Raw genomic sequence first — 16,828 nt, forward strand, 5'->3', positions numbered from 1 at the left:
CGGCATTTTTCTTTTTTAAGATATATATCTGTAGCTGTTTGTTTTGTTTTGTTTTTGTTATTTTTGTTTGTTTGCTTGTTTGTTTATTTTAAACTTCTTGTTTTGAAGTTTCAGTCAGTTATTCACTCTGCAGCTGCAGGTTGCCGTGAGGTCTGTAAGTCTCTGCGCAGTCCATATGTGCATTTTTAGATCTATGATGCTACTTATTTAGCCTCTGGCTAAAAGAGTAAAGACTTTTGTGGGTTCACTTCAGTCCTGATAAAGCAATTGTACAACATGTTAACATTTTGTCTCTGTCACTGTGCCAGTGATGACAGGGACATATGAGGCCAGAGTGTTGAGTCATAAAAGACATCTAAGAGCATGATCCAGATCTTAGGAGAAACACTAGACTGGACACAGAAAACAGTTCAAGGTTGAACTGAACATTCCGGTTAAATGTCTTTGAGATTACAAATTCCTTTAAGTTAAGGTAGAGGTGATTTCTTTCTGAAGCAATAGCTACAGTTCACATAGGCAGAGTTCTGTCTGTATGATTTCAGTACAGGGTCAGAAAACTGAACAGTTTACAACTCATGTGTTGTTATTCCTTACTTTTCATCACAATAAGAAACAGGTGTGTGTAAAGTAAGCTTGTTTAATCTGCCATCCTTATTAAATAGAGGTTTCTGGATGGAACAATTGTAATGTTTACTAAAACAGCAAAGACCTGTGTTGTACTGCTGAGTAGAAACTCTGGCCATGTGATGTATGCGACCAAGGACAGTGAATACTGTCATAGGAAAGCCTGGAGCAACAAGATATGAGGCAGTTTAGAAGGAAAAAATAACAGGTAAAAATAGAAGTAAAATGAACACGATCTTGCTGACTCTGTTGCTTGCAGCAGAGACCTGTAAACCCAGGGCAACCCTGACTGTTGGTGCACAAAGAAAGATAGTTCCTGTTAGTACAGGTGGGAGGACAGACAGATCTAACCAGAGGTCAGGTTTTCCTGTCCTTTAGTCAAACTTAACACACTTTTCAGGCTTCTCTATTCCTTTCCTCCCTATAAACACCAGTCTCCCCTCTGACTCTCCAACCCAACTCTGCTGCTTCCCCATCATCATCCTCTTTCCTTAACAAGAAGCTGAGCAGGGCTCCAGCTCCTCATCTCCAAGGTGTCAAAATTCAAATTAGCCCTCACTGCTGAAGGATCTTTAGGCCACTCTGAAGTTCATTCATGTGATATTTAAAAGCCCCAATAATCATATGATGCTATCAGAGCACATGCAGATGAGTTGCCTCCCTGAGGCAACACAAGGCAATGTTTGCTGAGTCTCAAAAGCTGTTTACTATAAAACAGAACTGCTCCATGGAAATGTGGCACTGCACCTTGCATCACATGAACACTGTGTCAGAGTTTCTGCTTTTTTTCCTGTTTTATCTGCTGTACTTATAAAGCATTCAGTGAATAAAGGTTCTTAGAAGGAATGACAGCAATGTTTGCAGTAATAGCAAAGACCTGTGTTGTATTGCCTTGGCAGAATCTGTGGTACTGTGAGATATGTGTCTAAGGAAGGTGAACGCTGTCATAAAAAGACAACAGTATGAATTAATGATTGATTTTCCTTCTTTATACTGACATTTAGGAGTGCTGAAAGCCATTTTGATTAACTTAAAAATAAATCTTTGTTTTGTCAGATAAAACCAGTCTGAATTGGTGAAGTTATCCAAGAATTCATATGAATTTTAGGTTCAGAAATGAACCAGGAAAAAAATTGCACTGTTGCTGGGCCTCCCTTGGTGAGGTTACCATAGAAAGAAAAAGTAAGATTCTGGCTCCCTGCCCAACTCATAGATATTTCAAGCTCTACCTTTGAGGAATTTTACTGCTCCTTCACCAGTTCATGAAAGGGAGTCACACCTTGCCCTCAGTCCATCCTGGTATTGCTATTCAAAATGCTGAGAAGGGAAAGAATGACAGTTTTCCTCTGTGTTATCAGGAGATGGGACATTTCTCACATTTCCTCCTGTAACACAAATCCTTCCAGTGCTTGTGTACAGGGAAACAGATGCAGCACTTAGTATGTGTAATGCAGTGAATAACAGCTATACAAGGAGATCTTTCTTCAGGACTGACCTGAAGAGTAATATTTCTGTAAATGTTCAGATGGTTTCAAGAACCTGAATTTTCACAAAAACTGCTAAGAATGCATGTCATCTTCTTTCTTTTTAGGTGAGTCATTCAGGACAATTACCAGGCAGGGGCTGGTGAGACAGAAATTCTTCAAACCAATATTAAAAATAACTGAAATTTTTCCATCAGCCTAGTAGACAGAGTACTTCTAACCTCGGGATCTGTTTGAGGGCTCTAGAACCTAATGTAACTGTAACATAGATCAATTTGCTTGCTGTATTATACTGCTTGCTGTAGAGCAGTTAGAAAAAAACCTCACCAGTCTGAAGTGAGCTCCGGTACTTCCCTTTTTTTCGTGAAGGGGAACCCTTCTAGTAATCCAGTCATGTGGATTTCCCTTCTGCATAACATGTTTTCCTTAGGAGCCTCCAGCCTAAAACAATAGAGGAGTTTCCAACAATAAGGGAATTTTCAGCACTCCAAGATTAGTCATTTCCTATTACTCAAAGTAAGAAAATGTAAAAGTTTCAATTCAGTCTCTGGCTGGTGGTCTAGACAATATTTATGTATCTGTTTTTGTAAAAAAATAAACTTCAGAACAGCAGGGTCATTGCCTCTCTATGAAATTAACGTGATATTTTATAACAGCTCTTCAAAATGTTATTTTAAATGGCTTTCACTGTAACAGAATTTGCAGTGGACATTAATGTTTCCATGGTAACAGAATGCTGCCCTGTTTTTGTTTTGTTTAGCTGGATATTGAAGGAAAACCATTTGAACAGATGCAATGTTAAGTATTATATTGTAGCTATCATTGCTACACATCTGTCTTAAGAATACTGCTCCAAAGGCTACATTGACTGTAGCTATGGATATGTATGTAAGCACATATTTAGCAAGTAAACACTAATACCAAGGATTATATTGTGTCTCAGGCCTGAGGACTTTTTATCACAATTTCAAAATGCAGCTTTTTCCTTTCCTTTCCCTTTCCCCTTTGCCTCTCCTTTCCTTTTCCCTTTTCCCTTTCCCTTCCCTTCCCTTCCCTTTTGTCTTTGAATATTCACAGCATTTTACAATATTATTTCAGGAAATATCATAGAGGTCATCTGGTCAAACTCTGTGTTCAAAGAGCAGGGTTAACATCATTAGATCACGTTGCTTTGAACTTTTCCAGATGAATTTTGCATATCTCCAGCAGTGGATATCACACAGCAAGTATGAATAACATGGAGAATAATTGTTTCACTTGCCTGTGTGCCTGTCCTTATGACGATATCCAATGCAGCCATACATTTCCTGGTGTCCCTTGAAACCAGTGCTGCTTAATAACTTCATTATGACATAGGCAGTGGGAGAGAACACATCCTCAGAAGGTTTACAGATGACATCAGGCAAAGTTATGTAGTCAGAACACTGCACTAGTGTCATCAAGGAATCTGAACAGGCTCAAGGGGTGGGTTCACATGAACTTCATGAAATTTATGGATTGCAAGGTGCAACATTTTCTGGAGAGCTCCTTATTGAAATTAATCCTTATCTCAATATCTCAATATCTCAATATCTCAGTGTACTCAAGTTACACCTTCAGTTTGTTCAGTTCAATTTTAAACTGACAAGCTTTTCCTTTGTTCTGTTTTGATGAAGACAACTCAAGCAATTTCCCATCAAATTACTTATCTACAATTTCTTCAGGAAATGTCTGGTTAAGTGTTCTAATTATTAATTAACAATACTGAAAGAAAAATATGTCTTATTTTGAAAACGTTAACCAACTTTATCCACTAATTTTGGAATCTCTTTTCCTATACTGAGTATAGGAAACTTCAAGTACTAGAAAACTGAAAACTTCAAGTACTAGAAAACTATAAAAACAACAACAACAACAACAACAACAACAACAACAACAAAACCCACTATCTTCTGAGACTGCAGAAACATAAGCAGTCCTTATGATCATAGAAGTCATGAGCTGAATCAGGATTGGCATGCTGCTGCTTGCCTGGTCACTCTCATGCACAGGATGTCAAAACAGTATTAGAACAGTTGATTCAGGGCATTCTGAAAAAGAAATTTTCCCATATCATATGATTACCATAAAACACATATCACAGTAACAAACATTATTTCATAGTTCTGAGTGGTCCTTGTTCTTTAATCAGATGATTCCAATGAACAAAAATAGTTCATGTGTTTTCCTTCTTATGATTATTGCAGTATTGTGCAAGGAGCTGTAAATGTCTGCAGATAAGGAAAGTAACTAAATGCAACAAACAAAGTGAACTGTCTAAGCTGATAGTTCAGGAAAAAAAAACCAAAAAAACACCACAAAACAAATAAAAATCAAAACAGACAAAACTTCTTAGCATTAATGCAATTAATATATGAGCAGAAGACTAGATTACTCAAAATGACATAGTAACCTATATCCAAGACAATGAGCTTTTTTCCAGAATGAGAATAGCCTTTGTAATACTTGTAATAGGATCCAATTCGTCATTTGATATTAGGTGATATTTGTTAGAAATAATAAATACTATTTAATAATTATACTTCACATACAAAATAGATATCTATATACAAAGAAAGACCAATATAGAAATATAATTAAAAAGTCAGCTGAAATTTTGACTATTTCCTCCTATCAGGCAAGTTTTTCCAAAATTTTTTTTCTCCTGGAGTAGTCAGTGAAAACTCATAAATCTTCATTTGCTTCAGTTTTCTTTCATGTGTCAAGCTTAATCATTTAAGCAAACTACTGGAGAGGAGTGCTGATTTCATGTTACATTTTAGATTTCTAAACAAGCCAAAAAACAAATATTTTCCACTGAAGACAAAGAAGATTCTTAGCATTGTATTCATCTAGTCTGATGCACCTGATCAAAGACGTCTTTCTAAGCACTCTGTAGGTTCAACAGAAATTATCATGTTCTGAGGTTTATCTGAAGATGATTAAGAAAACATGGTAAAGATTCTTACCTTCTAGCAGTATTGACTATAATGAGTTGAATAGGCAGTTGACAGGAGGAGAAATGATTGGTTAATCAAAATATTTTTTCTGTGATGATGACATATTTGTTCTCATTTCTTATGATTCTATGCTTCCAAGAAGATAGAAAAGTTGGAGAATGACAGAATGAAAAGTTAAAAATAAATGTGGGGATTACATTTTTTTTTTAATTTTTAATTTTTTTTATTATTATTATTATTATTATTATTAATAAACAAAATACTGTACAGCAAGAACAGTGGGGTTTTTACAGCTTCTTGTTTGGAAAACCAGAGTAACCTAGCCTTGAGTAATTATCCTTCCAAAGTTATGACAATAAAATTTCATACTGCCATTCACTGTCGTGTAGTCTATAGATACTTCCACACAATTTAAAGCAACGCTAAAACATCTTTTTCTTCCCACACTGAAAACTTGCATGAATCCTCCCCCAGTCCAGGCTTGTTTAGAACACATTTTTATAGCAAAGTTGTAAACTCAATAACACGCAGTGATTTATCTTGGGAATACAGATCCAAGAGTAAATGTAATGAAAGCAATATGGCAGGAAAAGAAGAGATCTGGACCATCTGGGAAAAAATATGTGACTTTGAAAATAAAAACAAAAATTGACACATATCTGGAAGTGAAAAGTTCAGAATTCAACTCAGAATTTTGTCACTCACTACCTCTCTGACTTTTGTCATGATACTAGTGGTTGATTTTCAGAATTGCATAGTGCCCACATCTTCTTTATAGTCAAATAACTGTAGGAAATTGGGCTAAAACTTGGTTCTCCATCTGGAAATGATGTGCAATCAACAGCTATTTAACAACTGTGGAACAAGAACTAATGGGTTCTTTAGTTATCTTTGCCTCACAGAAGTCATTTAGAGAAATTGTTAAATTAGCATAACCATTGCAGAGCCACTTCCCTCTCTCAGCTATGCTATTCCTGATCATGATATGAACATAATGATGACAGTAATAACCCCCTGCCTGAAACACAGGAGCCCTTGTCACATGCAATATTCAGTTAATTATATCTAAAAAATGTTGTTTTTATCTATGAATAACAGGGATTGCCCGGAAGGTAGCTGAAAAGGTAATAGAAGACAGAAATATGGGATCCCACAGTTGATTGGAAAGAGAGACCTCTGCTTTCCAGTGTTCCATTTTTATTTGTTCATTAAGAAATAACCATGAGGTAAAACACTTCATGGCAGCAATTCATGTGCTGGTAACATCAGCTCACATAGTTTGTCCATTCAGCACAGCACAGTTGACATGCTTTCACATCACCCCTTAATCTGCTTTCATATGTTTATATTCAGTCATATTTTCTTCCCATTTAATTTCTTTAACTATTTTCTACAAAGTGTCAATCAGAACAACAATTTTACAATCAGATTTTTTTTTTTTATTTATTTTTATTTTTTATTAAGAGAAAGGTGTCTGTCTGCAAAGAGTTGCTTCAGTTCTCTGTAAGCACTGAGTTGCTTCAATTCTGATGTAAGCTTTCAGAGCTGAGGGAGGGACTATCTGGGTTAAAATGAAATTTCATAAAACAAAATAAAACAAAGCAACATTACACTGGAAACAGGAAGCTCCATAGAAAGCTGATATACTTCAGAAATTATGATAGTTTCATTGGAAGGGACTTTCAAAGATAACCAGGTCTGCCTCACTGCTTTAGTGCTAATCAAACACCATATGTGGTGTTATACCTCTTGAATACTGACAAGCATGGAGCATCAACCACCTCTCAAGGATGCTTGTTCCAGTGTTTGTCCACCCTCAGGGTAAAGAAATTTCCCCTAATGTCCAGTTGGAACCTCCCTTGCGCAGCTTTGTGCTTTCCCTCCTCAGGGAAATGCGGGCAGTAAGGAGGTTGCTTATTTTCCTCCTTTTCTCCAGACCAGACAGCACAGTTGTCCTCAGCATCTCAGCATAGCCCTTTTACCACCTTTGTTGCACTCCTCTGGATGTTTTCAAGTAACTCAATATCATTCTTATATTATGGAGATCAGAACAATACATAATATTCAAGATGAGACCACACCAAAACTATATACAGTGTTGGTAATCATCTATTTTACTGGGTAGATACTGTGTGTTTAATGCTCTCCTCTGCATGGTTCACCCTGTTGGTTGCCAGGACTCATTGCCATCTGTCACCACACCCTGGTTCCTTTCTGCCCAGTGGTTCTCCTTTCTTTTGTCTCCTAGTCTGTGCCTTTGTCTGACATTGCTCAGTCCCAACTAAAGCACCTGGCATTCATTACTGTTGAATTTCATGCCATTGCTGATTCTTCAGTGCTCCAGTTTACCTTGATCTCTCTGCAAGGTCTCATAGTTTAAGGAAGATTTAAGGAAGATTATTTTGAAACATTAGAGAACCTTTCACTTAAATCAAAATAGTCAAAAGACTTAGCCATATTCAATAGCTGCTTGCCTCATGAGGTCACAGAAAAGTACCCTGTGTGTAATCAGTTCCCCAAGCTATGAACAGGACAATTGTAATTTCCTCAGCATTGTTTAGGGGTGACATTGTTGCCCTTTGGAGGCTGTCAAGAGAGAAGATAGGAACTGAAAGAACTGCTCCTGGGATAACTGATATCTAGCACCAGCACCCAGAAAAGGCAGAAGTGACATCTGGGACAAGGAATCTGTAGAAAGCAGCATCTCCCTGCCCCTCTGAGCTCTCCACTCAGACAAAAGATATTTCTGATGCTTTTGGACTAAGAGAAAACTACCTAAGTTCTATTTAAATGTAGAAAAGACAAAGAATGTTTACAAATTTATTATGGTACAGGAAACTGATTCCTTAAGCAGAGCAGTCAACAGTACAACTCATGATCAAACTTGTGAACATCCTTCTCTCCACATACACAGAACTCTTTTCAGTTAAATATTTATTTATATATACACACATACACACACACTACAAATAAAAACGGAACCCTTCCATGTCCTACAGGAAAAATATAACTGCTAGTTATGAGAATTACCCATTGATGTTCCACTGAGTAAGTATATCAAATTATTATCAGAAAAAGAGACAAGCCAAACTATGAAAAACAGATACTTGGATGTAAGTATTATAAATAAGCCTACACAGATTCTTTATTTATGTAGAAATATCACTCTATGAGAGAGATTGTAAGAACTCATTTGTGACTTCAGAATTTATGGAATGATGTTCCAATATGTCCCATCACTTCTCATCATCACTGTGCAAGGCTTTTCCTCTCTCTAACCTTTCCCTGATGTTTTGTGAAGCTTTTAAAGAAAAATTTTCAGATATGCTCCACAAATCTGTCTTCCATTCATCTGCATACATTAGTCTGTATTCATAGATGCTGTCTTGTGCAGTCTCCATACCAAGATCCTATGGAGAGATACACGTTCTCCCAAATCTTCAGACTTGACAGCAGAACACTTCTCTTAAATTATTGGTGTTTGATTGCTCTAAAAATACAACATAAATGCCTCTAGAGATATTATTTGTGCATGGAGAATGTGAGAATCTTTGCAGCTTTGCTTTGCCGTGCTAAAGTTGGAGAAAAACTAACATTTGCAGACTTATGTATCTACTACCAAAATATTTCCCTTCTGATCCTTAACAGTATGAACACTATAAAACAGAAAGGCAAACAGCTTAGAAAATTCCTACAGAAAAGAAAAAAATAAAAGAAAAAAAAAATAATCTTGCAAACTGGAAGTACAAAAACTCTTTACATACCACCAAAGAAAGTGGCAAAAATACTCATCAAGAAAAACTGAAGCTATAAGAAATAGTTGCAAAAAAGAGGAGAAAAAGATCAATAGTGAAAAATACATGCCTTCAAGGATTGAGAAATGAAAAATGAAAAAACAATAGACAGTATTTTCTGGTCTAACCTAATTAAGACCTGCAGGTAAATCCACCAATCTCACCATTCTTCATCAGTTACATTTCTCATTTGTTTACCTCATTAACCATTAAGAGCGATTTAGTAATGTTCATGGGCTCTAACAAATACGGACTTGATTTAATTAGCAGACAAGCTTTATGATTTAATTGTAATGGACTTCCTAGCTGAGATAATGTTCACTCATTTTATCTTGATGCCAAAAAAAATTCACGTGGTATGCAATTGTCTAAGTTTAGTCTAAATGTCTGTTTTTCCAGTACCTTGAAAATTACGACAAATCTTCCCACTAAATGTAGCAATGCCACCAGAGCAAGAAAGCACTCTTCTAGAAGGCCACTATTAGCTATTCTGCACAGAAATCAATTAATCTCTAGAGAAATAGATAAGCTAATTTGAAATAGTGAATATGGTAACTAAGACGCACTAATCCATGGTATAAAGAAGTAAATTTGACAAAAGAGATCATACTGAAAAATAAATCACTTTAGGACTGGCTGCTAAGACGTTTTGATCCTCTGGCAGATGTACATTGTACGCCCCTTTCAAGGCAGCTGTTGAGAAAACTCCCATGGGTGATACAGTACAGAGACTGAAAGTTGAACAGATTCATGGTTACCCCTCAAAGTAAAGACAGTTTTTCCCCTTAAATTATCTTAGGTTCTGTTTAGAAGTTAAACAAAGGAAACAGTACACCTTCTACTATGTACCTTTGCTGTCCCCTTCATTCTTTAGTTCTTTACTGTAAGAGTGGTGAGGGGCTGTGATAGGCTACCCAGAGAGGCTGTGGATGCCCTGTCCCTAGAAATGTCCAAGGCCTGGTTGGATGGGGGCCTGGGCAGCCTTGTCTGTTATTAAATGTGCAGGTTGGTGGCCCTGCCTCATCAGAGTGTTGGAGTTTCATGATCCTTGAGGTCCCTTCCAACCCAAGCCATTCTATCATTCCATGATTCTCTACTGTACACAGTAGTTCGGTTTCCCTTTCCGATCTTTCTTTAATTCCTCTTCACCCTCCACATCCACAGGATATGTCCTTTACTCCAGTTCTCTTTCTTATCTATTATTACCGTTTTAGGACCACTGGAGATCCCACTACCTGCTAAAAAATGCACTGTATTTTAGTTAGTCGTTCTCCAAAAACACACAGTTGAATGTCAGTTTGCAATATAAGAAACCAGAAACAAGCAGCTGAGTAGAAGAGGAAGGCATGTGAAGTGATTTGTTCAACTAAGCACAACGGTGAAAGGGAAATGCAGAGAAAACCAAGACCTTCCAAACTACCTCTTTCTGCTGTTTCTTTGATTAGTTACTTCTCACATATTTCATCCACGTTACTACAACAACAACACAGAGAGAGAGAGAGAGGGTTTAGAGAATCAGTTCAGTTATTGTGAAAAGATGCAAGCTTTTGCAGATTTCTTTATCAAAGGAAAATAAAAAAAATATGAGGCCAGTGCACACTATAAACCAACTTACTATAATCTGAATGGAGTTTTGAAAAACTTTTGAAAAGTGTTAAATATTCTTATAAATAAAGTTGTCTGCTAAAGGAGTAAGTAATTTTTCTCTTCTCCTGGAGAAGGTGGTGCAAAGATTATGAGGATTGTGAAAAATTACTGAAAATAGATTGTAAATAAGATGAAGCCAAGCTCTTTTCAGAGGATCCCAGTGACTAGACAAGAAGCAATGGACACAAACTAAAACACAAGAAATTCCATCTAGACATCAGGAAACATCAGGAAACTGTGAAAGCATCTGAACAATGGCACAGATTGTCTAGAGCTGCTGTGGAGTCTCCATCAATGGAATACTCAAAAAAAATATGAAATGACACTCTATCGAAATTCTAGAATTCTTAAACAAGATTCCAACATCTTCTCTTCCTTTGAAGATGAAATTAGCATTTTCCTAGGAGAATTTATTCAAAACTGATAAATTGTTCTAGCTGTTTAAGGTGTATCAAGTCTAGACATTTATTATTGATAAAGAAACCAACTCACTGATTAATAGTAGGTCATATCTAATCCAAAACTTTTAGAAAAGATTTCTGTTGTGTAGTCTTTTTTTTTATTATTTTTTATTTTTTTTAATTTTCTTTCTTTTTTATAATTATTTGTAAAACCACCTCTGTGGTCCACCGTGTCACAAGTCCTACAAGTGCAGATTCCCTGGTTTTCCCATTCTTCTTATACACATCTTTGCCATAAGACAAACCCTTATGTTCTTTGCTGTTTCAGAAACAAAAGAATAGTGAGATCTTTGTCAATAGTCTCTTTAGTTTACAGATTACAAGAATAGCCACATTTAGAAATTCCTAAAAGAAAATATAATCTTAGCAGAGAACACATCATAAGAGTAATATTATTTGATTTTGATCCTGTGATTGTTTCTCATGTGAATGGTTGCCTTAAAGTCAACTCTTATACACAATAGGACTGTTTTGTATCAGAGTGGTTTGGAGATGTACAATCATATGACTATATACGCAGCATTAGCTCAGGCAGAGATTTTTAAGACAGCCTGAAGCATTATTCATCTAAGCCCAATCAAAATTAATTACTTTGTTCCTATATCTTCTGTATGTTTTTGAATATATATATATATATATATATACACACATATATTATTATTTTATAATTAGATATCTTAATTATATCCAAAAACAATCATTATAAACATTAAATGCTGCTGAAATACTTTATTTCCAGACTTTTATATTCTCATTAGGAAACATCAACCATGCTGTTTTTTGTTGTTGTTGTTTTCTTTTTTGTAAAAGGTGCCTTACAAATTGTTGTGAGATAGATAGTATCATCAAGCCAAATTAAAAGTCATTTTAATAATCTTGGATATTCATTCACTTGTGTTCTTCAGTATAAAATGTATAGGATTAAACTGGAATAGATTTTTTTTCAAACAATTTTTCCTCAGTGCGTTGAAACGATTTTGCCTCAGTGTGTTGACCATATCAGAATGGAATTCATCACATGTGATTTCAGAGTTCTAGAAGTTGGAAATCCAAGTCTGAGCTATTATCATTCCTTTAAAGTCAGTAAAGAGACACAGACCTCTCTAGAGGGCAGTTTATCAAATCTGCAATAGACACCAATCTTCGAAAGAGATGAATCACTGTCTGGTGATGGTATTTCTCTGCACTGACTATTAAAAGAGCTTGCTACTTAAAAGTAACTCTCTTATTCACTCTGTAACTTACTTACCATGTTAATGATGAATATAGGGCAGATGGATCTCTTTTTAGGTGACATTTTTACTTTTATTACATGCCTGGCTTGACGGAATGGTACTGGGCAAATCAGTGTATGTTTCTACTATTCCATTTTCTATATATGTATATGTAAACATCTGTTTTAGAAGGTTTTTTATGTTTTTTTGTTTGTTTTCAGACTTTTAAATTAATATCAGTTTGTCCACAGAGGATTCCATGTGTGTAGTTGGTTGTTCAGCCTTGGAAACCTGTTGAATCATTGTTTCTCAGCCTTCATGTTAAAACAGCATAATGTCAAGTTACATGCACATACAAGCAAGGAATACAATAAAGAAGTGTAAAATAATAATAATAATAAAGACTTATCTTTATCATCCTTTATTATCTTCTTTTTAAAGGAATATAGATTGCTAGAGTTTAGAGTCTTTCAAAAACAGGTGAACTCTACTAAAATCATTCAGACATGAGAAAATGAATCAAATTAAATTTTTATAGTTAAGACACTGGAACAAAACAGTGTTAATAATGTTTATGGAGAAACTCATTAGCTTTTTTTCCTGTCTTGAAAGGTTATGTGGATTGTTGCATTATTGGCCTTTCACATCTAGTACTTAATGTTTAGAACTCCCCATTCTGCTTTGCTCACTAATCTTTATCACAGCAGTTAGACTACAATGAAGAGGAGAATAAAAAGCGTCTGCCTAAAAACAGCCACAGGGCTTTGTGAGACTGTAATCTAGAGAGATAAGAAAGGAGAAGGAGCAAAAATAAGAAATTTAGTCTCTGCAATCAGCTTTCACACATAATAGTTAAGGAGATACAAGACTTGTTTTCTACAGTTCTCTTTTCTCGGTTTTATTTAGTTTCACCATGCGTAAGCCAGAATTGAAAATATTACATGATATCAATCTCATATTTATATATATAAGTATTCTCAAATATATCTATAAATTTCTATGCCTAGGAGAAACAAACAAAAGTAAAAGGGAGTACAGGCAATAGATATTCAGAGTTTAGTTTCTCTTTATTCCTGAGTTGAATTGGCAGTGCTACATAATGTAGTGTGAAGCACAGTGTATTGTAGTACAGTATAATGTGTAGTGTTGTGTTTTCTTTTGGTTCCAAAAATCTGTAAGGCCTGAAAGAGGAATATTTTAAAAGGCTGAAAGGTATTAGTATAATACATCAACCTGATCTAGTAAAAAAATGAGTTATGTTGCTAAATACTGATATTTGTCCAATTTGTTCTTGGTAATTTACAAAGATCATGATTACATATAAAATCATGTGCAGGTGCTGGACTTTTGCTCTACCTTACCAAAGTCAGTTCTTCAGCAACAGGACAATTGGTTCTTGACACACCCAATGAAAATGGAGATGATTGACCTCTATGTGTTTTAAATACTTTTGTAAATTTTTGTACATACTGGAAGTTTGATACTATGACAGTTCCTCCTTCTGCATTCTCATTTTGACAATTAAAGTTCATGATTTTTTTATTAAAAACAAAAATCATAACAAAATCACAGCAACACAAATCCACTTTCCTTAAGAGCTAAATAAATTTGTCTTCTCTGGACTGTCCCTGTCTTGTCTCGGTTTTTTTTTGAGGTATGGTGTGAAAAACATTCCTTTTGAAACTTCATCATTTCTGAGAGCAGAAGAATAATTACTTGTCTGATATATGACACTTATATTAATGTATACCAAATGAAATTTGCTTTTTGCAATAATATCACTATATTGATTCATATTTATTTGGAATGCATTATATCACTTACATCCTTTTTTGTAGTGTTGATGATTGCCATACAATCCCAAGTATCTATTTAAGAAATGGAATTGCATTTAAAAACAATGTTTTGCTCAGCAAGGCTAGTGCTGTTCTTGAAGTCTTCAAAATTCTAAAGCCAGTACTTCTATTGTACTTTTCTAAATCTTGAATCTTTAGTTACAAAATGAGGAAATATTCAATTATTAAATCAAATTATTCAATTTACATCATATTTCCAAAAGCATAGCAAATTATTACTCAGTTTTTAGGAGGGAAAAATCTATTGATACATTAATTGAATCCAAAGTCACAAAAAGAAGTAACATTTGTTTTCATTTAATAGTCAAATTATTATTCTTTGAGGAATAAGGAATAATTCTTTGAGGACTTTCTGAAGTCCTGTGGACTGCTTTCACCTACTCTTTAACTGGAATATTCCTTCAATCTTACAGACTTTTAATGGTTCCCACAGTCATTACAAAATATATTACACTGAATGAACCTCAGAACAGATCCCAGAAGAACTCTGCTGGAAGTGCTGCTCTCATCTGGCAGGAAACTCCCATGGTTTACAAGCCTCTTATACACTTTTCTTATAGTAATACACAGACTTTGTTTTGTTATGCAGTTCTCTTACAGATGCTTACAAATGCAACAAGGCAACATATTCTGTATAGCTAATTCAATAACACATTAACTAATTTAAAATTTTAGATCAACATGTGCTGAAAGGATTAAACCTGAATTTTTGGTACTATTTGGAGGTGCAACTCAATGAAAAGGATTATTCATATTTTAATATTGTCTAAACTGCTTTCTGCTCATTTCCATAAACACATTGCCTGACACTGAAAGCTTCATTTGCACATGATTGTTCTCACAGTATGCAAAAATTTTGGGCAACAAAATTTATCTCTACAGACAGATCTCTGTGATCTTTCCAGCACATTTGGAAGCAGCTGACAATGTAGTTTCTATCTATTATATTTAATGTCGTGTTTCCAAACACATTTAATCCGTTTTAATAGCACTCACTGCAACTTCACTACTTTGTGTTTTAATTCTGTTAGATGTTATGGGTTAATTGGGTTCATCTGAGCTCAGTGTTTTGATTTAAAGCTGCTGAGAATGTATCAATTGTTATAGGGAGAATCAGAATTACTGGTGAATCAGTAGAATGAGTTCTAAAGGCAGAGAACCTCTGCAATGTTGATACAATATAATGTGCTTTCCTATTAGATGATATAGATTCTGGTCATGTATTATCTTTTAATCATAATGACTTTATGAAAATAATACTACTAACTCTAGTGCTGCTGTTAAATTGTGGTGCTGATAACTGTATTGTAATAACTTAAATTATTATTGAATATCCATAGGAAAAAAAGTCTTTTTAATTTTTATTCTAAATAGTATATTGTATGTATATTTATCTTCAACAAAATCATTAATGTGAATATGAAGTAAGCTGCCAAATTACAATTGAATTCATCCTGACTCACCCCACATCAGAAATCACCACATTTCACAAGTATCTCTACTACTGGACTCAACAGCCTGTGTTTCACTACATATGTATTAAACCACATTTAATTTCAATGAGTTACACTAAATAAGTTATTTGAGTTTCATATGATAACTGTTTCGTTGTCATCATGGTTAACCTTTATATGGTTGACATATTTGTCAATGGTAATTTTATTTTCATTTTCATCTCATTGATGAAAATATTGAATGGCATACAACACGAGTATTTTATATATGCACACAAAAAGCATCACTCTAGATGATTAATTCCCACAGGTGACTGTTTTTTTCAGTGTGTTAGTTATTTCTTTATCACTCTAATACACACAATATTAATATTGTATGGTACTAATATCTTTACCAGAATGTCGAGTGGACAAACTATATTGTCAATTACCATAACCACTGCTTGCAGTGACCAATCAATGCAAAAGTTACTATTGATTTCAGCAGATGAGTTTATGAAAGGAAAAAAAACATGCAAAAGGAAAATTTACATATTTGCCTACAAAAATATGCCAGATTTTCTTTCTGCAAACAATATTCTATGAGATAGGTGTGAAAGTTAAAAGAAAAAAAAAACAAACAAAAACAATAAAAAACAAGTAGGTTTTAACTCTATCAGTTTTGAAGACAGATGCAACTCTATCACTTCTCCTCAAGTAACCGAGAGCTGTGCTCCAAATATTATAAAAGGAATACCTTCTTAAAGAAACTAGGGGTAATAAACTCAAAATTAATCATTTCAAAATGCCTTTTGGATCAGATAGTGTAATTCATGCAATGAGTTGTTTCTTTAGCAAAATATGTTATCTGCTTATGTAGAAAATACGGAACCACAGAATATTTGGAAGGACCCTCAGTACGTCAACTTACCCAATCCCCACTACTAAATCTTGACTGATTAAATCATTGAACCTTCTCCTCTGAGACCCAGTAAGGAATTTGTCACTAGCTTTCAGAAAAGCAGGAGAGCCCTACTCATTTTTAAAGGCTTCCACTCAGTAGAAAGAAAAATAGCCATCTCTTACTTTTTATCATCCTAAAAATTACTGAGACAAATTCATTAGTGGATTATTGTAATCATGCCAGAGAATTATATCCATGAATTCCCTAACACTATTGCATATTATCACATCTGCTGCCCTTTCAATGATACATTTAAATTAATCTCTGAATAACAGGATCACATCTCCTCAATTAACAAGTTAAGTGACTAAATAAAAAAGATAAATTATTTAATTAACAGAGAAAAAGATTCACTCAGTGTTTAAAGAGACAA

At 34.7% G+C, this 16,828-nt stretch overlaps 1 long non-coding RNA gene across 4 annotated transcripts in view; it reads right to left on the reverse strand.

The window, feature by feature from the left end:
- The window catches only part of LOC107308989 (uncharacterized), an 83,556-nt gene that overhangs the window by 8,255 nt on the left and 58,473 nt on the right, over positions 1 to 16,828 (reverse strand). For all 4 annotated transcript variants that reach the window (XR_014943158.1, XR_014943157.1, XR_014943159.1 and 1 more), the window contains 2 exons: positions 4,034 to 4,177; positions 2,436 to 2,549 (listed from right to left, as the gene is read on the reverse strand). This is a non-coding gene — a long non-coding RNA (uncharacterized LOC107308989). The remainder of the gene's footprint in view (positions 1 to 2,435; positions 2,550 to 4,033; positions 4,178 to 16,828) is intronic.

This window comes from Coturnix japonica, chromosome 2 (assembly GCF_054131305.1).
Source record: "Coturnix japonica strain WE chromosome 2, WE-NBRP24, whole genome shotgun sequence".
Lineage (NCBI taxonomy): Eukaryota > Metazoa > Chordata > Aves > Galliformes > Phasianidae > Coturnix > Coturnix japonica.